The following is a 23,073-nucleotide window of genomic DNA, read 5'->3' as shown; positions in this document are numbered from 1 at the left end:
CTTACATGCCTCCAGCTTCCATCCAGGACACACCACATGATCCATTGTCTACAGCCAAGCTCTAAGATACAATCGCGTTTGCTCCAATTCCTCAGACAGAGACAAGCACCTACAAGATTTCTATCAAGCATTCTTAAAACTACAGTGCCCACCTGCTGAAGTGAAAAAACAGATTGACAGAGCCAGATGAGTACCCAGAAGTCACCTCCTACAAGACAGGCCCAACAAAGAAAATAACAGAACCCCACTAGCCCTCACCTTCAGCCCCCAACTAAAACCTCTCCAGCGCATCATCAAAGATCTACAACCTATCCTGAAAGATGATCCCTCACTCTCACAGATCTTGGGAGACAGACCTGTCCTCGCTTACAGACAACCCCCCAACCTGAAGCAAATACTCACCAGCGACCACACATCACTGAACAAAAACACTAACCCAGGAACCTATCCTTGCAACAAAGCCCGATGCCAACTCTGTCCACATATCTATTCAAGTGACATCATCATAGGACCTAATCACATCAGCCATACCATCAGGGGCTCATTCATCTGCACATCTACCAATGTGATATATGCCATCATGTGCCAGCAATGCCCCTCTGCCATGTACATTGGCCAAACTGGACAGTCTCTACACAAAAGAATTAATGGACACAAATCTGACATCAGGAATCAGAACACTCAAAAACCGGTAGGATACCACTTTAACCTGTTTAGTCATTCAGTGACAGACCTGCGGGTGGCAATTTTGCAACAGAAAAACTTCAAAAACAGATTCCAACGAGAAACTGCTGAGCTGGAATCGATATGCAAACTAGATACAATCAACTTAGGCTTGAATAGGGACTGGGAATGGCTGAGCCATTACAAACATTGAATCTATCTCCCCTTGTAAGTATTCTCACACTTATCAAACTGTCTGTACTGGGCTATCTTTCTCTTACTTAATTGGCCTCTCAGAGTTGGTAAGACAACTCCCACCTTTTCATGCTCTCTGTATATGTATACACATCTCCTCAATATATGTTCCATTCTATGCAGCTGAAGAAGTGGGCTGTAGCCCACGAAAGCTTATGCTCAGATAAATTTGTTAGTCTCTAAGGAGCCACAAGTACTCCTGTTCTTGGAGCCACAACTGGCACTCTTCAGCCACCCCTCTGCTACATCTGAGCGTAGCGCAGGCCCAGTGGAGAACTGCTGCCGGAGCATCTGAGACCGTGCAGTAGGAATAGACTAACTGGTGCAACTGCTATCCAAAATTTCACCTGTCCCTTGAACTGAATCATTTAAAATGTATTCTAAATCCCTCTCTTCCCATTACATACATCTGCCTGAGGGACTTCTGAAGCTTTCTCTGCACACCAGGTATTCTTGCAGGAGAGGGCACATCATCCCATACTCCTCTCCTCTTGGGATTCTCTTCAGAGATGATGTCTTCTAGGAGCTATATTTTTGGTGGGAGCTGGCTACTTTCTCTTTCCTAATCCAGATTCCCTGGATTAGACAGGCTGTGACTCCCTCTCACCTACTTTGGAAGCAATGAGTAAGAATTACTCCAATATGCCCTTCTGTGGGCGGTGCTGATCTTCCTGCTTCCAAACAAAATGACTCTCTGAGACTTTGTCCCCAAGTGTGCTGAGGTTGTTGCAGTTCCAGCATGCAAGAGTCTACCATCCCTCTTCCAGTTCATCCAGCCTCTGTTCACACTTGTGTCCCTGCTTCCTGCAAGATTGAACTTGGAAATGGAGACCATGTCTTCTGTGTGGCAGTTGAATTAGCCATAGGTCTGCTGGGTTGCTCTGTTTAACAGTTCTTCTGAGCCAGTGATTTGGTGGTTGTTGAATCTCTCCCCTTTTTGACAGAACACACTGAACCTGATATTTCTGTAACAGCTGGTTTTAACGCCATGACTCACTTTTACAGTTGAGTATCAACCATAGAATATCTGCAGTTTGTAAGTGTAATGCATAACCCTGGTATCTGCTAAACTCAGCAACATTTAGAAATGTAAAGGGGAGTTTTAAAGTACTCTAGACATTCTCAAATGCATGATTCTACTAGACTTAATTCTAAAAGTCTGTTCATTTCCACTTCAGTTAAAATATAAATATAGATAGAGTATGATTTCTATCTCAAGAACTCTCTAGGGAACAACTGCCCTCCAAATCAGTTTATTATATGTGCCTTTTTTCCTTAAAGCAAACAAATAGAAAGCATGAAATCAATTCCTACTTCTGTACGTCAGGCCAGATTGTTCCTGCCTCTTGCATACAGATGTGGAAGGCAGGCACAAGAATCCACCCTTCTCCCTGTGCAGTCCCTGTGCTTGTGGGGAGTATAGCCATTGTTCCACTTCCCACAGTGTAAATCAACCCACAGGAGCTGAGGCCAGATCACCTGCTCTCCCCATTTACCCTGGCGCACACAGCTGTTTGGGCTCCCCGTGGGGGAATGTGGCTGTGCCATCCTAGTGAGTTGTGCTCCGTTCCCTCCCCTTGCAGCCAAGAGAGATGGGAAGCAGTTTTGCCTCCAGTGGTATAATCCCCCCCAGTGGTTGTCCTGGGATGATGGGACTCCATGCTCCCATGTTGCTCATCCCAAATTGTAATCCTCGCAATCTGGACTTTACGGTGTAGCATCTTTAAACAGAATAGCCAGATTTCCAAAGTGCACACCTACCTGATTTGCAAGCGCACAATGCCCTTTGCACGGGCATAAGTTGGGAAATGTGCACATACCTAGCAAAGTGTGGAGTCCTGATGCATCGTGTATCAGGCATCGCGTGCTTACGTTGGGTAGATGCAAACTGCACGCACTTATAAAAGCATGCACCATTTCCTTCCGTGAAATATATATTCATATTTAGGAACATATATAAAGCCATTGCTGTGGCAGCCTGGGCACTGTTCCATTAACAGAATCAATTCAAAGCATTGGGTAAGTAACAGAATGCCTGCTCAATTAAAAAACAACATTCTCAGCTATGAAAGTATTGTGACCAATCACACGTTTGACCAAACAAATGGGCCCTAAATATATACTACCAGAACCCCTTTTGATACAGTGTGTTTCAAAGTATCAGCAATGTAACAGCTGAGCTTTGGTTTCACCCCAACCTTTTAAGCTGTTCCCTTAGCAAAATGGTCATTAAAAGAACATTTCATAGGCGATGAAAACTACAAAACATGAAATCTCATGGCACCTTGACAAAAAGTATTTCCTTTTTATTCAGGAAACCTTCCGTTCCATAACTGTGACTTTTATGCTTTGAACTTATAGCCGTAAAATAATGGAAATGAACTCCCATGTTATTTCTGCTCTTCAAGGGCTGTTGCCCCTTTATCATGTCTGATCTTTTTTAGACAAGTCTCTACATAAGTGGCTTGCTGGATAGCTAGAGGGTAGACACTTCGTTCGGCTTCTGCAATGCAAAGTAACGGTAACCTAATGTGTAAAAATAAGAATCAATTATTCAAGATTAATACCGGGGAAACCCGGATTAACACAAACTAGATTGTTAGTGCAATTGATCTGGAGTACAGCAGAATGAGAGTTAGCCATTGAAATTAATTGTCAAAGAAAATCTTTTCCCAGAAATGATAACCCATTTAACCAGTCTTGGTGGAGAAAATAAGGGTTTTTAATTTATCATCTGAAATGAGAAAAAAAAGTGTGTGTGTGAGAGCGAGAGAGCTATACATATAACACACAAACACCCTTCCTGTATGATGAAACAGCTAACACCTAGCCAGATTGTGTCTGGCTCTAGCAGGCAGGGGGTGAGGGGCTCAGATACCATGATGAGGAGTAATGTATGGGCACCTACACACAACAGAACAAAAGGAGCCTTCTCCCAGTGAAAGTCCCAGGGACAACTGGAAGTTCCTTCCCACAGTGGAACACAAGGGCATCTCCCTCCTTGCTCCTCTGGATATGCAAATCAGATCTGAGGGAGTGGGGAGGAAGTGGGGCCACATCTCTGCATGTTGGTTAGCCCCACTCTGTGGAGCAGTTGGCACTATACAAATGGCTGTGTACCAGCGAGCTGAGGAAGGGATTCACCTGTAGTACAGAAGAGCCTCTTGGCCTATCTAGTGTTTTCCTTTGATGCTTCTTGATCTTCTCACTTTCCATGCTGAACAAGCTATGTTTTCTGTACATTAAGTTGGAGTTACTGACTTGGAGTTCTTGCTGCAACCATCTCGAGGAGGAGGCAAGAGATCCTTTGACCTCTGAGGAGATTTGGGAATGGTAGTGGAGTGTGAAACCCAACTCCCATTCTTGGTCGCAGGCTCAGAAAGGGGGTCTCATCCCATAAGGCTGGCAATCCAGCTGTGGTTGGTGTGTTGTACAGAGATCATTTACATTGCAAAATGCACTAGCACATAGAATGGTCTGTCATGCTTGTCTTATTCTCATGGAGGGTACGTGTAGCTGGACCCAGGGCCGGCTCCAGGCACCAGTGAAGGAAGCAGGTGCGTGGGGCGGCCAGTAGAAAGGGGCAGCAGTCCTTCCAGTGTTGGTGCAGCACGTCTGGCTCTCTGGTGGCAATTCAGCAGTGGGTCCTTCACTCCCTCTCGTCCTCTTTGGCGGCACTTCGGTGGCAATTCAATCTGTTTTTTGTTTTTTTTTCTTTGCCGCTTGAGACGGCAAAAAAGCTGGAGCCAGCCCTGGCTGAACCTCTCTCCTCCCAGCAGTATTTAATTCTCTTTTACAATCTCTCAGCTTCTTTCAAGCCATGCTTACCAGTGTAGCTCCAAAAGAGATAAAAGTGTTAGTACTCTGTTATGCACATTTACTTACATAAATATATGAGTTCAGGTTTGTAGGGGAGTTGGGAACATAGAGAGACACTTTCAAAGGTCACTCAATACACTTCAAGGGTTCTTGCAATGTTCTCCACTCCTATTTGCCATAATCACATTGTTGTTTTATGTTATAGTTCCTTAGGGGTCTCGTCTCATCTCGCTGTGGCTGCACAATTCCCAGGGGCATTAATAGGAGTTTCTCTGGTGTGTGGTCTTTGAAACAGACAGTTTCACATGCTTAAATAGTTATGTTTAAAATAGGTTATGTTTAAACAGAATTTTAAATATAAATGAAGAGAAATACCACTGGACAGATAAATGTACAGATGTGAAAATCATACTATGTTTAATGACATTTGTCTAAAGGAAATTGTTTGATATGGTAGTTAAAACAGCTTTTCTCCCCCCCCTCCAAAGTCACAATGCTTTTTCCCATTGGAATAATAACGGGGAGTGTCTGTATGTAATTAAATCTGTTTTTAATCTCTCAATGGCATTTTCTTATTTTTTGTTTTGCGTTTGTCACTTACGTCACACCTAAATGCCTAACCACACTGAGTGTAAATGTAATTTGGCAACCGGTTCCTGATGGCTTGATAAATTGTATTGGTATTAGTTATGCTTGTGTAACCTTTGGGTGGGCTAGAGTTCACTTCGTTGCCCTTCTCCAGTGCCTGAAAACACCCAACTCCACTAGAAAAGCAGCTGGAGACCCAGAATTCGGTCTCTAAGGATTTTTAGCAAGGATTGCACAGGGTCAACCTCTGCACATTCAATAATAAAAGGAATGAACTTAATTAAGTACCAACTTTATAAATCTTATGATAAGAAACATAATAAATAACATAATTTGTACAAAATAACATGGCTGGGGACTGTTTGAGCCTTTGTTTCCTGGATCTCAGGGGCCCATATCCGAGACGTTATGGAGGGATTGTTGAGGATCATCCGTCCCTCTGACTACTACCCTATGCTACTTATCCATGTGGGCACTAATGACACTGCAAGGTATGACCCTCGGCAGATCAGAAGTGACTACAGGGCTCTGGGAGTAAGGGTGATGGAGTTGGGAGCCCAGGTGGTGTTCTTGGTGTTCTCTTCGATCCTTCCGGTAAAGGGTAGGGGCCTGGGCAGAGACAGATGCATCCTGGAGGTGAATGCCTGGCTTTGAGGATGGTGTCAGCAGGAAGGCTTTGGCTTCCTTGGCCACAGGATGCTGTTCCAGGAAGAAGGACTGCTAAGCAGAGATGGGGTCCACCTATCGAGGAAGGGGAAGAGCATATTTGGCTACAGGCTGGCTAACCTCGTGAGGAGGGCTTTAAACTAGGTTTGAAGGGGACAGGTGACCAAAGCCCACAGGTAATTGAAGAACATGGAGACCTGGGAGAAGGGTCAGAATTCGGGGGGACCATGGGCTGTTACAGAAGGGATAAGGGAGAGACAAGACCGAACTTGGGAGGAGGGGGAAATCAAATCAGTATCTTACATGTCTGTAGTGTATACTAATGTGAGAAGCATGGAGAATAAGCAGGATGAACTTGAAATGCTAGTAAATAAACACAACTATGACATAGTTGGCATCACAGAGACCTGGTGGGACAATACGCATGACTGGAATATTGGTATAAAAGGGTACAGCTTGCTCAGGAAGGACAGGCAGGGAAAAAAGGGAGGAGGTATTGCCTTGTATATTAAAAATGTATACACTTGGACTGAGGTTGAGATGGAAATAGGAGACAGACTTGTCAAAAAGTCTCTGGGTAAGGATAAAAAGGGTAAAAAACAAGGATGATGTCATGGTAGGGGTCTACTACAGATCACCTGACCAGGAAGAAGAGGTGAATGAGGTTTTTTTTAAACAACTAACAAAATCATCCAAAGCACAGGACTTGGTGGTGATGGGGGACTTCAACTACTCAGACATCTATGGGGAAAATAACACAGCAGGGCACAGATTATCCAACAAGTTCTTGGAATGTAGTGGAGGCAATATTTTATTTCAGAAGGTGAAGAAAGCTACAAGTGGAGAGGCTGTACTAGATTTGATTTTGACAAATAGGGAGGAACTAACTGGTTGAGAATTTGAAAGTGGAAGGCAGCCTGGGTGAAAGTGATCATGAAATGATGAGTTCATGATTCTAAGGAATGGTAGGAGGGAGAACAGCACAATAAAGACAATGGATTTCAAGAAGACAGACTTTAGCAAACTCAGGGAGTTGGTAGGTAAGATCCCATGGGAAGCAAGTCTAAGGGGAAAAACAATTGAAGACAGTTGGCAATTTTTCAAACAGACATTATTAAGGGCACAAGAGCAAACTATCCCACTGGTAGGAAAGATCAGAAGTATGGCAAGAGACCACCCTGGATTAACCAGGACATCATCTATGATCTAAAAATCAAGAGAGTCTGACAAAAAGTGGAAATGAGGTCAAATTACAAAGGATGAATATAAACAACACAAGTATGTAGAGACAAAATTAGAAAGGCCAAGGCACAAAATGAAATCAAACTAGCTAGAAGAAAACATTCTAAAAATACATTAGAAGCAAGAGGAAGACCACGGACTGGGGAGGCTCGTTACTCAATGAGGGATGGGGAAATAATAACAGAAAATGTGGAAATGGCAGAGGTGCTTAATGACTTTCTTGTTTTGGTTTTCACCACGAAGGTTGGTGACGATTGTCTTCACTAACGTAGTGAATGTCTGTAAAAATGAGGTAGGATCAGAGGCTAAAATAGGAAAAGAACAAGTTAAAAATTACTTAGACAAGTTAGATGTCTTCAAGTCACCAAGGCCTGATGAAATGCATCCTAGAATACTCAAGGAGCTGACTGAGGAGATATCTGAGCCATTAGCGATTATCTGTGAAAAGTCATGGAAGATGGGAGAGATTCCAGACAACTGGCACTATGTTTGCCCTTTTCCAATCTATAAAAAGGGAAATAAGGACAACCCGGGGAATTTCTGAACTTCTGTACCTGGAAAGATAATGGAGCAAATAATTAAGCAATCAGTTTGCAAACATCTAGAAGCTAATAAGGTGGTAAGTAACAGTCAGCATGGATTTGTCAAGAACAATTGTGTCAAACCAAGGGTAACAAGTCTTGTGGATAGGGGGAAGCAGTAGACCTGGTATATTTTGACTTTAGTAAGGCTTTTGATATTGTCTCACATGACATTCTCATAAACAAACTAGGGAAATGCAACCTAGATGGAGCTATTATAAGGTGGGTGCAAAACTGGTTGGAAAACCATTCCCAGAGAGCAGTTATCAGTAGTTCAGTCATGTTGGAAGGGCATAACAAGTGGGGTCTCGCAGGGATCAGTTCTGGGTCTGGTTCTGTTCAATATCTTCATAAATGGTTTAGATAATGGCATAGAGAGTATGCTTATAAAATTTGCAGATGATACCAAGGTGGAAGGGGTTGCAAGTGCTTTGGAGGACAGGAGTTAAGATGCCTCCACCCTGAGCCCCAAGAGAATAAATGACAATCTAATAGGGAATGGGAAAAATTAACTGATTACTGTGGCTGGATACTTGTCTAAAAAGGAAGGATTGTGGTTTACTAGCAATCTGAAGATAGATGAAGGAATTTCTGCCATATTGCTACTTTGCTTTCATGAATAAAGATAAGTCAGGTAAAACCCCAAGACTTCATATTGCTTTGACTTACAGAGAGGGCTCAAATTTGTTTCTGCTGTTATTTGGGATATAACATACTGAAATCCTAAAATACTTGTTTCAGCAGTGGAAAATGAATTCTTTAAAATGCTTTCCATGATTTGTTTTTAAAAAGTCATCAAATGAGAGAGGCTACTATGCACATTTTATAATTTTGGGGACTAAATTCCAGGGTTTAGTATGGTTCATACAAAGTAGTTAAATGTTAGTTCATTTAAAAACTTTTGGATTTTGGATGGATTGCATAGCAATTTTAAAGTCAAGTTGTCAGAGTTTAGATTTCCCAGTATTTTCCCCATATATCCTTAACTGCACATAATGCAATGCTGCACATTAATACATTCTAACAGATTTTAAATGAACCTTCTTTAAACTGATAGAAGAAAATTGGAAATTTTCTAGGGAAATCCCTTGGCAGATAGCACATCTGTCACATTTTGAACTGGAGTAATTTTTGTCAGCCTTTATCAGCAGTTTCATTCAAAACTCAAATAACATGTTTGCTAAAGACAAATATAATTATTTTAGGGCATATCAAAAACTTAATTCAAGTACCAAAAATGTTACTGTGGAAACTATAATGTCCCAAATGATATCTACAAAGAACTAGTTAAATAAAAAATCAGCAGAAATATCTGAAATGATGTACAAGAGTGCAAAAGTTTCTTTAGGCATTTTGTAAGCCAAGTGAAACTGAAATGACTATCTTCGTAAGTGTTAATACTGTGCAGGGATGTTTGTCTTTATTACTAGGCAAGAGTGTGGTATATCACTACATAAATTTGCTTTTACTCTTAATTAAACATTAAAGAAGTAGTTGGTTCTCCATTGCTCTTTTGGCAAGATGGAATATGTTGTATATACAACATGTCATAGAAAGATACAAGTGCAAAAATAATTATAAAAATGTAACATCTGTTGACAAAGTGATTTCTTTATCATGCAAGAAAATGTATTTACCAACCTGTGTATATACTTTAGGTGAAACTTATTAGGCATTATACATCTTGAGAGAAGGCCTCAGATCCTGCAGATACTAAAGGCCATGAATAATTTTACTCATGCATGTAAGCCAAATATTCAGTGGGACTCTTCATGTGAGTAAAGTTACATGTTTAAGGTTTTCCAGGATTAAGCCCTAAGACTGGGAAATAGATATTTTCACATCTTACCTCTTTTCCATTTTTTCAAATGATCAGTAACCATTTCATCAGTTTTGTACTTCAGATAATACATTTAGCACGTCATCTTTAGTTGAAATATGTAGGGCCATGTTATCATCTGAGTAAGAAAAATACATGTACGGTCCAGAAAACTCCATAGGGCCTGATTCTGATCTCTTGCACCTGATTTACACTAGTGGCTTTTGTGTAGACCTCTTTCTCTGTAGCATGGCTTTTAATGGGCTGCTGCACCAAACTTGGCTTTCCGAAGCCGGTGGATATCAGTGTGGAAGGGGAGCTAACATGGTCACCATTATGTTCTTTGGAAAATGTCCCCATGCATTAAGGATGGGACAATACTGCATAGAGCGACTTACACAAGGATTGTAAAGCCCCAGTGCCACTGAGTGAGGGATCTGCAGGATCGAGGGAGGAGGTAACATACTGCAGAACTGCTGCTTCCTCTCCCTAGCCCACCTACATTCTTGTCTGGTTTCTCCTAGATTTTGTTCCACTGGAGCTAGCAGAAGGAAGCATGTGAGATATTCATGAACACGCAGAAAATGGAATAGCCTAGGTAAAAACATTAAGGACAGCCCGTCAATATGTTTTTCCTCCAAGTCACTTATCTCAGGACTTAATAAATAATAGGTGTTAATAGAAATAGCACTTGGTATGTTTCAGGTGCCTTGGCAATGGAAGAAAAAAGCAGGAGATCTGCTGAATTTAGCATGTCCAGGCAAACTTGGTATTTTCTGTCCTAATGGAATTTTTCACCTAGCCTCGTGTATCGGTTTTGGATGGAAATAATCAAAAAGATATTTGCAATGTGAGCATAATTTATTTGTATTTATTATATTACACACAAAAAGACTATGGTAAAAGAACATTAATAAGGTTGCAAAATCAAGCACTCAAAGGTTAGGAAATACCAGAATTAAGGTTGCCTGTGCAACTTTAATCAGCTCCCTTAATGGGCTCCTACAATGTATCTACACTGTGATACTGTATGTACACTTCTACCCCAATATAACGCGACCCAATATCACATGAATTCGGATATAATGTGGTAAAGCAGCACGCCGGGGGGCAGGGCTGCGCTCTCCGGTGGAACAAAGCAATTATGATATAATGCGATTTCACCTATAACGCGGTAAGATTTTTTGGCTCCCAAGGACAGCGTTACATCAGGGTAGAGGTGTAATTAATTGAATTCGCAAATACCTAGAGGATAAAGGTGTGATCACTTGCAGCCAACATGAATTCACTAAGAAAAAAGCATGCCAAACCAGCTCAATTTCCTTCTTTAACAAGTAACTGGTTTGGTGAGTAGGGAGAATGTGGTGGACATAATATACCTCAATTTAAGCAAGGCTTTTGCCACAGTCCCACATAACATTTTCATAAATAACCTGGAAAAATGCAGGCTTGGCAGAACTACCATTAGGAGGATTCAACAACCCACAGACAAAGAGTAACTATTAATGGAATGATGTCAGATTGCAGGAAGGTCTCAAGTGGGGTTCCACAGGGATCTGTTCTGGATCTGGTGTTATTTAACATCTTTATTAATTACCTGGATGTAGGAATAGAGAGCATACTGATCAAATTTGCAGATGACACAAAGCTGGGGAGGAGTGGGGGATTGCAAACACTTTGGAGGACAGAGCTAAAATTCAAAGGGATCTTGATAAATTGGAGAATTGGGCTATAGACAATGAAATGAAATTCAATAAAGACAAATGTAAGGTGCTACACCATATGCACAAATACAACTAGAAAAGATCCAGAGGCGAGCTACAAAGATGATCAAAGGGATGGAATGTAAGCCATATGAGCAAAGGCTGAAGGAACTGGGCATGTTTAGATTGGAAAACAGATTAAGCAGTGATATGATAGCAGTCTTCAGATACTTGAAAGGCTGCCATAAAAAAGATGGAGAAAAGTTGTTCTCTCTTGCCACAGAGGGCAGGACAAGAGGCAATGGGTTCAAACTACAGCACAGCAGTTTTAGATTAAATCTCAGGGAAAACTTCCGAACTGTAAGACCAGTAGGACATGGAACAAGCTGCCTAGGGAAGTCATGGAAGCTCCTTCACTGGAGCTTTTCAAAAAGAGGCTGGATAGTCGTCTGTCTTGGATGGTTTAGATGCAACAAATCCTCCATCTTGGCATGGGGTTGGTTAGACTAGATGATCCTTGCGGTCTCTTCTAACCCTGAGGGTCTATGATTCTCCATGATCACATACTATTTTTTCCCTTGTCTCATTCAGTGCACAGATGGATCTGCTCTGCGATTGAATCGGAGTTGGGTAGTGAAGGAGCCTGTTATCTATAGGGGCCCTGCCTCATTTGTTGCAGAAGTTGGAAGATGTGTAATGAACAAAGGCAGGCAATTGCAGGAAGAGAAAGGATGGTCTCAGGGTTAAGGCAGTAGTGTGCTGCCCTGGAGAATTATCTTTAATCCCTGTCTCTTCTGCAGAATTCCTACGTGATGCTGGGGTAGACACGTAAACCCAGCTTTCATAGGTGATGACTGATTGAGTGTTCTTCCTTTTCTGGATGCCCAGGTCGATACATTTGGGTCTGATTTACAAAAGAGCAAAGCACTTGCAGCTGATGTCAATGGGAGCTGTGCTTTGACTGCATGATGTCTGTATAATACTAAATACCCTGAAAAATCAGGTGCTAGGCATCTCCGATCAGGCACTCAACATTTTTTGGCCTTAATCTCTGCCTCAGTTCTGCATCTTTAAAACAGGGATAATAAAACCTCCTCAAAGGGAAATCCCAGTCCTCTCTCCCCCAGCCCCTTCCAGTCTGTTTCACCAGGTTCCTTGTCCTGATCTTCTCCTTTCTCTTCCCTTGGTTGGGCTTTTGTCCCACTGCATTCAAATCAGGCACATTCCTCCTCCATGCTGCCTGGGCACTGCAGGGGGTACACTGAGAACACAGGGAAGACAAGCTCCTCGCTCTGGGAGCAACAGCAACCGGGAAAAAGTCTGGCTTTGTCCCTGCTGCCCTGGGCCGCACCATGCTCACTCACTGCGGAGAAAGGCCTAGGCTCAGTGTGGTCAGCACTAGGAGTGAGAGAGGCTTGAGCAGACTCAGTGAGGACGGAATCTTTAGAGATTTTAGCTGCAAAAGCAGAGAGGTCTCTATTGGGCATGTGCGAACTGTGATTTCCACAGCCCCCAACCTCCAAAGGCTTTATAACTTGGCCAAATTTGGGCTGATTTTCATGGGGATGGCCACCCCCTTCCAAATTTCAAGTCACTGCCCCAAAGTAAGGGGGGGTGGTAGGGCTTTATTTATTTATTTTTTTAATTTAAATTCACCAGCATTTTTTAACAATGGGAAATTGTACATTTCCCCCATCCTTGTTCTCAGAAATGGCTGAACCATTTTGGCTGTAATTTTCTAGAAAAATTCAGCCTGAGGCAAACAACTGGCATAGATAATTTCAGCTCAAATGGTTAAAATTTGTGAAGTTATAAGCAACTGAAACAGGCTCGTATAATAGTGTAATCCCCATTTGGAGGTTGCCAGCTCCCTGACGTTTCCCCCTTTCCCCCAGTTATGCTGTTATTTTTGGTGCATCAGTCTTTTGCTCAGGTTGTTTTGTTTACCATATTGTCCCCTGTGTACTGGGCTTTACTTTCCTTGCCAGCTAGTAGTATTGTCACTGATGGTGCACAGGGCACCACTCTATATGTGGGAACTCAACTGTACATATACAATGATGGGGTTTATATTAGCTGTTACCACTCAAGAATGAGATCTTGGAGTCATTGTGGATAGTTCTCTGAAAACATCCACTCAATGTGCAGCAGCAGCAGTTAAAAAAGCAATCAGAATGTTGGGAATGATTAAGAAAAGGATAGATAATAAGACAGAAAATATCATATTGCCTCTCTGTATATCCATGATATGTCCACATCTTGAATACTGCATGCAGATGTGGTCGTCCCATCTCAAAAAAGGTATTGGAATTGGAGAAGGTTCAGAAAAGGGCAACAAAAATGATTAGGGGTATGGAACGGAGGAGAGATTAATAAGACTGGGACTCTTAGTCATTTATTTTCCAAGCTGAAGGGGAGATATGATAGAGGTCTATAAAATCACAACTGGTGTGGAGAAAGTAAATAAGGAAGTGTTATTTACTCCTTCTCATAACACAAGAACTAGGGGCCAACAAATGAAATTAGTAGGGAGCAGGTTTATAACAAAACAAAAGGAAGTATTTTTTTCACACAACGCACAGTCAACCTGTGGAACTCCTTGCTAGAGGATGTTGTGAAGGCCAAGACTATAACAGAATTCCAAAAAGAAGTAGATAAGTTCATGGAGGATAGGTCCATCATTGGCTACTAGCCAGGATGGGCAGGGATGGTGTCCCTAGCCTCTGTTTGCTAGAAGCTGGGAATGGGTGACAGGGGATGGATCACTTGATGATTACCTGTTCTGTTCATTCCCTCTGGGGCACCTGGCATTGGCCACTGTCAGAAGACAGGACACTGGGCTAGATGGACCTTTGGTCTGACCCTGTATATCCATTCTTATGATGTAATTATGGGATAAACACAACTCAGATTAACTGCAAAGGTCTTCAAATTATGATTGCAGACAAGCCAATTAGATCTCCTAATATATTAAAGAATGATAAGGGACAGAATTGCTGTAGTGTTTTGGTAATATGAAAGAGTTGGGCATTAGAAAATGTGTAAGTCAACAATTTAACAATTATTGCAGTTGGGTTGCATGGCTGTCATTTTAGAATTAATCAGAGATCTACAAAAAGTACTACAGACAATATAGATTTTGTCTATTAATATCCTCAGCAGTGCTTTAGAATACTTCAGATTTAAAACACATTTTATTTGAAGACAAACTTGCAGCACTGTGGAATTCCTCAGAATCTGACAGTGTGGGTACTGGTTCATAAGCATCCAAATTTAAAAAAAAAAAAGTTGTTATGGATTAAAGTACTCTGCGGGTTGCTGAAGAACCTCCATCTCCAAGGCAACCAAGATACACGTTCTATGCATCTTTTTTTCCCCTAACTTACCCTGGAGACAACTGAGCCCTAGACACCAAGTTAAGCTGAGTCCTTTGGAGAAGGTGTGTTCTGATTGCTGAGCAGTGGAAGGACTGTTCAATAAAAGCCAGGGTGGCCTGATCAGCCATTATAAAGGGTGCACAATGTGTCACTGGTTTCCCTAGCATTCATCATGAAAGATTATTGCTGAGGAGAAGATTCCAGGATGTATTAAAACTGCTAATTTATTTAAATTTGGAAATAATATGAAAAAGCAGAATGTGGTTTTTATTTTACATAAGTATTCTGAATATAGTTAGCATAATTTATTTAACCTTTTATAGAATCGTTCCGCTTCCCTGGCCAGCCGTCTCTTGTTAAAACTACACTGGCAAAATCAAAAATGGAGTGGTATATTTGTTAGAAAAAATTCCTAAATGATGTATTCTGTTCTTCCTAGTCTAGATGGTTGAAGGTTTGTTCTGAGATTGTTTATATGTATTTTTATTTATGTAACACATTTTCACATAGAATCATAGAATATCAGGGTTGGAAGGAACCTCAGGAGGTCATCTAGTCCAACCCCCTGCTCAAAGCAGGACCAATTCCCAACTAAATCATCCCAGCCAGGGCTTTGTCAAGCCTGACCGTAAAAACCTCTAAGACATGCCTCTGTCTTTTTTCTCTCGCATAGATTCAGCCTGGATTTATAATGTTTTCCTTTAAGGATTCTGTTTGATGCGCTTGTTATGTGCACACATTTTGTAGCAAGTAGATCTACATGGTTCAGTACCTGTTTTTGTTTGTGTATTCTCTGTTGGGAGTTTACTTTATACTAGTTCTTGTTTTAGGCTTTCTGGCTGTCAAAATAATAGTAAAGATAGCATAAGAAAATATTGTAGTTCTTCATCATCCTTTAATGGTGACACTATGGACTTGATCCAGAGCCCACTGAAATCAGTTGGAAGTTTCTCTGTTGACTTCCCTGGGCTTTGGATCAGGCCCTACGTCCTTAATTGGACTAGCTCGATCAAGAACTCAGGACTTCTGGGTTATTTTCCTTGCTCTTCTACTGACTCCATATGAGTCACTTATGCTCTGTTTTTCAGTTTACCCACCTGTAAAATAGGTAGAAGGATACCTACCCTTTGTGGTTCTTGTGAGACTCAGTTACTCTTCTGAAGCATTTTGATAGCTATAGATGAAACGTGCCGCAGAAGTGACAATTTTTATTAGCCTGGGTTTTGCTTTGGGTATTTTGTTTGTTTTCCTTCTTTTTTTCTAGTGCTGAAGTGTAGGGCTGCATGTCAGATTCACGGGTATGAACATTAATTTGATAACAGCAGGGGTGATTATTGATGCAGTTTCTTTAAGTGTCTGTTTAGTGCAGACTAGAGATCTCTAAGTTGTTGTATGTGATGTTGCAGCACCTAGGGGCCCCTATCTTGACCAAGATTTCATTGTGTTAGGCACCATGCAAACACAGAACAAAAAGACACACCCAGTTCCATGGAGCTAATAATCTAAGTATAAGACAGGGGACAAATGGTGGAGTACAAGCAAATAATGAGACAGTATTGGTCACCATGATAAGCAGTGATCTTACCACACCCAAACGTTGCCCAAATGTTGTCAAGTTTTTTGTAGATGGTGTAAAGTGAGTAGTTTTTTAAAATAAGAGCACCTCTCAATGTATAGCATTTTTATGTCCCTGTTAATGGAGATGATAATATGCTTCCCCTGTGACTTTTGCCAGTATTTAAAGCTAGCTATATAATTTTTGTATCAGTTGAGGGTACGTTCTGTTACACTAATAAAATACCACCATCAGGATCTTTTAAGAGGGACAAGGCAAAACGCCACGTTTATTGCAAATACAACAAAATAGTTTTGACAGCTGTTATAACCATTCACTCACACAGACATTCACACAGGTTCTGCAATAATTGTTATAGTTACCAGCCTGAGTTGCTCATGCCAAGTCACTGGCCAGGTGGCTTGGACATGAGAGTGGAGCCAAGTCGTGTCAGATGTGTGCATCCGATGCTCCTGGAGGGTGGTCGCAGAACCAGACTCAAAGATCTCAGTCCCCTGGTCCTGTTCTTATAGGTCTTTGCCTCAGTGTATGTCTATGGAAGTTGCTTCATCATGCTGAATTCGTGATTGGGGTAACTATTAATCAGCTTGATCAGCAGATGGTACATCCATGACGGGTATACATAATCTTCGAGTCTTCTGTCTCTCCTTGATGTGCTTGGGTGGGTTCTGGCATGCCCTCCGTGGGTCATCTGGTCGCCTCTGCCCTGCATTATCTTTGGCCCATTGATGGTTGTGAGTCTTAGGTTTCGGCTGGTACTAGTTTCTGTTCAATTATCTACCTGTCACAAACACTCACTCCCATGCACTCAACATTCTTACATCCAGATTTAACAGGTTGATTTAATTCTTCTCTCCCTCCTTTTTATTGCTAAAAGATTTACATAGGCATAATCAAGTTCTCAAGGGATGAGAGGATCAGTGGGTAAGGCTTAAGAAAACATCATTGTTTTGCCCAAAGTTCTTATCATCCCTTGGTACAGACTTTCTGTCCCATAACAGCATTCTTAACGGTTACTTGCATATTCAATCCCTCTACAGGCCTTCGATAATTGGTATTTTGGCCTTGGGCTTGTTACAAAGATTCATTCAACAAATTTCAGCAGAGAACAGAGAGAAATTCATTTAGAGAAATTCATTTAACACAGATCAAGTATCTAAGACAGAAATTTCTTTTAACAACTATATTCTACTCTTATTCTTTCATATTACTATACTTTAGCTAGAGCCAACATTCTGGGTGGTTTTCATAGCAATATGCAGCTGTTGGGCCTGTACTGCATGTGGACAAATGATCCAGTAGGATTAGAAGCATCTTTGGGCTGTTAGGAAAGCAGTCGCACCTTCAGCAGAAAATAAAAATGCACTGGGGCCTGAAAAAGTGCAGGCTGGCCTTTTCAGCAGCCATTGAGAGGGTGACTTTTTTTTCCAGAGAGGTTCATTGATTGCTAGGGTTACTGATTGGATGGAGTATCCAATCAAATGTTGCTATTTCAGGACTGTTTTATTAGCCTCCATTCTGGGTGGGTTTTGCACCAGATATTTGATAACACTTATCTTCTTGACTGAATAGGTGAATGATTTAGGCACATTTGTATATCTTACTTTGTTTTAACTTGCCTCCAGAGGCAATCCTGGCAATTATAAGCTAGTAAACCTAACTCTAGTACCAGGCAAATTGATAAAAACTATAATAAAAAACAGAATTGTCACACACATACATGAATACGATATGTTGGGGAAGAGTCAACATGGCTTTTGTAAAGAGAAATCATGCCTCACTAATCTATTAGAATTCTTTGAGGATGTCAACAAGCATATGGACAAGTGTGATCCAATGGATGGTAGTGTACTTGGACTTTCAGGAAGCTTTTGACAAGGTCCCTCACCAAACGCTCTTAAGCAAGCCAAGCAGTCATGGGATAAGAGGGAAGGTTCTCTCATGGATCAGTAACTTGCTAAACGATAGGAAATTAAGGGTAGGAATAAATCATCAGTTTTCACAATGGAAAGAGGTAAATAGCAGTGTCTCCCAAGGATCTTTACTAGGATGTGTGATGTTCAACATATTCATAAATGATCTGGAAAGGGGAGTAAACAGTGAGGCGGCAAAGACTGTAAACACTACATAATTACTCAAGATAGCCAAGTCCAAAGCTAACTGTGAAGAATTACAACGGTATCTCACCCAACTGGGTGACTGGGCAACAAAAAGGCAGGTGAAATTCAATGTTGATAAGTGCAAAGAAATGCACATTGGAAAACATAATCCCAGCTATACATTCAAAAGGATGGGTTCTAAATTAGCTCTTACCACTCAAGAAAGAGATCTTGGAGTCATTGTGGATAATTTTCTGAAAACATCTGCTCAATATGCAAATGCAGTCAAAAAAAGTTAACAATATTAGGAACCATTAAGAAAGGGATAGGTGATAAAACAGAAAATATAATGCCACTATATAAATCCATGGTACATCCACCCCTTGAATACTGTGTGCAGTTCTGGTTGTCCCATCTCAAAATAAGATACATTAGAATTGGAAAAGGTGCAGAGAAGGGCAACAAAAATGATTAGGGGCCTGGAACAGCTTGCATACAAAGAGAGATTAAAAAGACTGGGACTATTCAGTTTAGAAAAGAGACAATGAATGGGGGATATGAGAGAAGTCTATAAAATCAGGAACGATATGGAGAAAGTGAATAGGGTATTATTTACCTCTTCACATGATGCAAGAACTAGTGGTCACCAATGAAATTAATAGGCAGCTGTTTGAAACAAATATAACAAAGTACTTTTTCACACAATGCATAATCAACCTGTGGAACTCGTGGCCAGGGGATGTTGTGAAAGCCAAAAGCATAAATGGGTTCAAAAAAGAATTAGGTAAGATTATGGAGATTAGACCCATCAATGGCTATTAGCCAAGATGGTCAAGGAGGCAACCCCATGCTGTGCGTGTCCCTAAACCTCTGACTTCCAGAAGCTGGGACGGGGCAATGGGACAGATCACTCAATAATTGCACCATTCTATTCCTTCCTTCTGAAGCATTTGGCACTGACCACTGTCAGAAGACCAGATATTGGGCTAGACGGACCATTGATCTGACTCAGAATGGCCATTCTTATGACAGTGAAATTGTGACGTTAGCTATTATTAATCAAATTCCTACTTCCTTTTATTTTCTTTTTTTGTCTTTCCTTCTGCTCGTTCACCTCCTTATTTGCTTAGCCATATGAGATCCCATTTATGAAAATGCTTTACTATGCAGGACTCTTCTAGATACTCAGACCCCAACTTTGATGGCATTGTTTTGATGGTTGCCGTTCAGATTGATTAAGGAAAAGGGGGTGGGGGAAGGGCTTTGGGAAGCAGGATGAGGAGTGCTTCAGAAGAAGGGGACAGTAGATCTGGATCAGAGCAGCAGGGCCTGGGCTTGAGCATCTCTCTTATATTGTCTGGAGGAAATTCACTACAATGGGAACTTCGCCTAAATGAGGAATAGGATTGGGCCCGTGGGATGAACCACCAGCTAGTATTGTACAGATCATGCCTCTATTTTAAATAATCTCTGAAATAATAAAAATGACAACTTAAGTCAATTATTTTTAAAATGCATCAATGCATCAAAACTTTCCATTAGAAATAACCTCATTACACCCACATTGTGTAAAGGTCTGATACAGGTACTCAAGTGGCCATGTGAGAACACAAAATCTTCCCTTACAGGCTGCTGTCCGGTGGAGACAAGGGCAGTCACAAATATATATTAAAAAAACCCAGCATTAACGAATATCTACCAAATCTGTGCACCTACAGAGTGAGTTTCAGCCCAGCTCCTTACCAGTTTTTCTTTGTTTTAGTCGGAACACTTCATTCTACAGATTAAGATTTAATCATGTCCATAGAGTTCTAATTACTCATGAATATCTTATTAAAAAGCTTTTCTCTCATTTGATGCCAAAGCATTTTTGGTAGGCTATATAGAAATTTGTTCCAGAATTAGTTGCAGGTCAGTCAGTTGGTGTCTGACCCTTACTTAAGAAATTTTCAGGTTTACTGACAAACAGGAATATAATCCCCTCTGTTGTTTCAATTCATTTAGTGACTATAAAATAAAAAGAACATTTACAATCTTGCAAAGTTAAAGAAAGGGAGTTACACATTTCTGTCGATGTCTGAAGTGATGCAGAGCTGGGAAGAGAGCAGAAAATGCAAAGAAAACAAATTAAAATGATTTGCTTAGATTGAGCAGCAAAGAATCCTGTGGCACCTTATAGACTAACAGACGTTTTGCAGCATGAGCTTTCGTGGGTGAATACCCACTTCGTTGGATCCGACGAAGTGGGTATTCACCCACGAAAGCTCATGCTGCAAAACGTCTGTTAGTCTATAAGGTGCCACAGGATTCTTTGCTGCTTTTACAGAACCAGACTAACACGGCTCCCCTCTGATGCTTAGATTGAGTTTGTGCTGATATGTGACTCATGCAATTCTGTACAGTGAGACTAGGACCTAGAATAATCAGAGACCATTGCCTGAAAAGAAACAGAACAGAGCAGGAACATTAGGGTAGTTACAGATAATGTGGTTTAAACTATTTTCACAATATTTAGCAGCAGTATAAACAGAAAGCAAGCTGGTGCCTGGAGTGTGTATGCAGAGATATGGTTATAATTAGCAGAGATTGTCAAATATTTGATAAGGCCATTGCAATGCCACACTTGAAAACCATCTACAATTCTTATAGACCGATGTTTGTGTTATTGACGTATGTATCAAGATCACCGAGAATTGTAGCCAATGTTTAGAAAAGTGGGAGTCCAAAGTTAGGCTCCTAAACTCAACAGCTTCCATTCTTGTTTTGAGCTGTATTTGTATTTCTGCCACAATGTGTTATAGAGAATGTTGCAGTCATCCTACTGAAATTTGATTTGTCATCTTCAGCTTGTGAATGTGAGCCTAAACTAGTAAATGCTAGAGGTACATTGTATACTGTCCTGAAGTGAAATAGAGTGACTGATGTTAGAAACCTGAGATGTTTTAGTCATTAATCTAATAAGAAACTAGAGGAATTGAGTGCTAGAGGAGATTAGTGTGGAAAATAAACAATTCATGGAGGATTTTTGTATATACAAAATATGATTGGGAGATATAATGAAAAAATTGTGAGCACCAGTGAAGTAGATAGTCACCTGGAAATCTATTAAAGAAGTCGCAGAACAGCTCCAGGTAAGGCAATCTGTAACATCAAGATGTTGCATTGCAGCTGTGCTCCTAGCCTAGGTCATAGCATGATGGTGTTAGCATCATGACAAGATGACAGTAAAAGGCAATTCTGGAAGATCCTATTCTTCAGACTGCATGCAGTTGGACATCTGGGGATGTATTCATCCTGATGAGTTCTATGCTAAAGGTATCCTATTCCAAGCAAGGCAGAAGGAAACATGCCTCACTTCTGTCCTTTTCCTGCCACCTTTGCACTGATCCCTAGAGCACGAGCTCAATTGCACAGGCAGTTTCATAGACACGTCAGCTCAGTTTTGGGACCTTGTCCTGCTGCATCCTGAAGTCAATGGCAAAACTCACATTGACTTCAGTGAGTGAGAATCAGAGCATTGGTTTAGAGTTCAGCAAATGTTATGGCTGACACCTGAATGCCAACCTGAGATTCTTCTAGCTTGCCTGGTCCTGACGTACAGATTGGATTTACCTGCAGTTATAAAGGAAGGGATATAAATGGGTCATATTTTCCCCATAGCTTTTAATATTCATTTGCCACTTCTGCAGCTGGTAACTTTTCTCCTCTGATATAAAATGTTTTGGTGCTTGAATACGCAGTCAGTTGTCTAAGCTGAAATTGCCATTTCTCAGTCACATGCCACCCATCAGGCACTGAGGAGAATTTTCCTTTGTCTATGTTTGTCACTCGAGAAGGATAACTAAGATTAGATGGTATCAAGGGAAGGAAGGCAGTATTGCCACATATTTACAATCATCTGCATATTCCATTATAGGAATGTTCAGGTACTTCTGGAAGAAATTCTGTGCAGCCATCATGCTCTCTCAAGTTTGTATACCTGATATCTTAAGCTTTAATCGAGCTACAAACTTTGATTGTACTTCTGAGCCAGACTTCAGCTTTGTGTAAGATATTGTAAAATGATCAGAACTTCATCATCCTTTTGCAGAAATCAGATTTTAGATTAATTTTTCTGAACCATATTACCTGTAGTTTTCTCTCAAATGTGTTTAACAGCCGTTTTGAACTTTCTCTTGTAATGTAACTGAAGAGTTTGAATACTATATATTTCTCCTACAAGGGCTAGTTGAAATAAAGTAAATTGTTCAGTCTGGTGCATAGGGAATTAGATAACAGCAATGAGAGCTGCAGGGCATATTTTCTGTGCTGAAAATGTCTGATGAAAGGGGTCATCTTCAGTAAATGGATTTATTTTGATATAATCCTGGTATGGTCGATTTCTGTTATCAGATATGCCACATCTCATGGATACTAATCACATAAGGCTGGTCTATCTTTGCCAAAGTCTAGTTATACTATTATATTCAAAATTAGCTAACCAACAGCAGAAAGGTGGAAATGGGCTCTCATCCTACTTTGATGTTGATTTGCTAGTGAGAAGAATATTATTCAAACATTTAACATTTTTGTCAAATTTTCAACAGTGAAAGTTACTCTTCTGATAATCAAATCAGCATAAAAGCAGAATGGAAATGGATTTTCACTCCGATACTGAATGAACATCACAAATATAATTTTTTGCC

The 23,073-nt window shown here is 40.8% G+C and overlaps 1 protein-coding gene across 11 annotated transcripts in view; it reads left to right on the top strand.

Moving 5' to 3' along the window:
• Positions 1–23,073, top strand: part of FHIT (fragile histidine triad diadenosine triphosphatase) — a 1,025,256-nt gene that overhangs the window by 357,930 nt on the left and 644,253 nt on the right. Inside the window, exon 1 of one of the 11 annotated variants that reach the window (XM_045023390.1) lies at positions 10,158–10,231. The exons of 9 other annotated variants lie outside the window; for them this stretch is intronic. The gene's annotated coding sequence lies outside the window, so the exon portion shown is untranslated. Of the gene's footprint in view, positions 1–10,157; positions 10,232–14,745; positions 14,776–23,073 lie in introns of those variants that run through there. One more of the 11 variants, XM_045023394.1, reaches the window with a different exon arrangement.

The sequence above is a fragment of the Mauremys mutica genome, chromosome 7 (assembly GCF_020497125.1).
Source record: "Mauremys mutica isolate MM-2020 ecotype Southern chromosome 7, ASM2049712v1, whole genome shotgun sequence".
In the NCBI taxonomy this organism is placed as follows: Eukaryota; Metazoa; Chordata; order Testudines; family Geoemydidae; genus Mauremys; species Mauremys mutica.
This window is presented reverse-complemented; position numbering and strand designations above follow the sequence as displayed.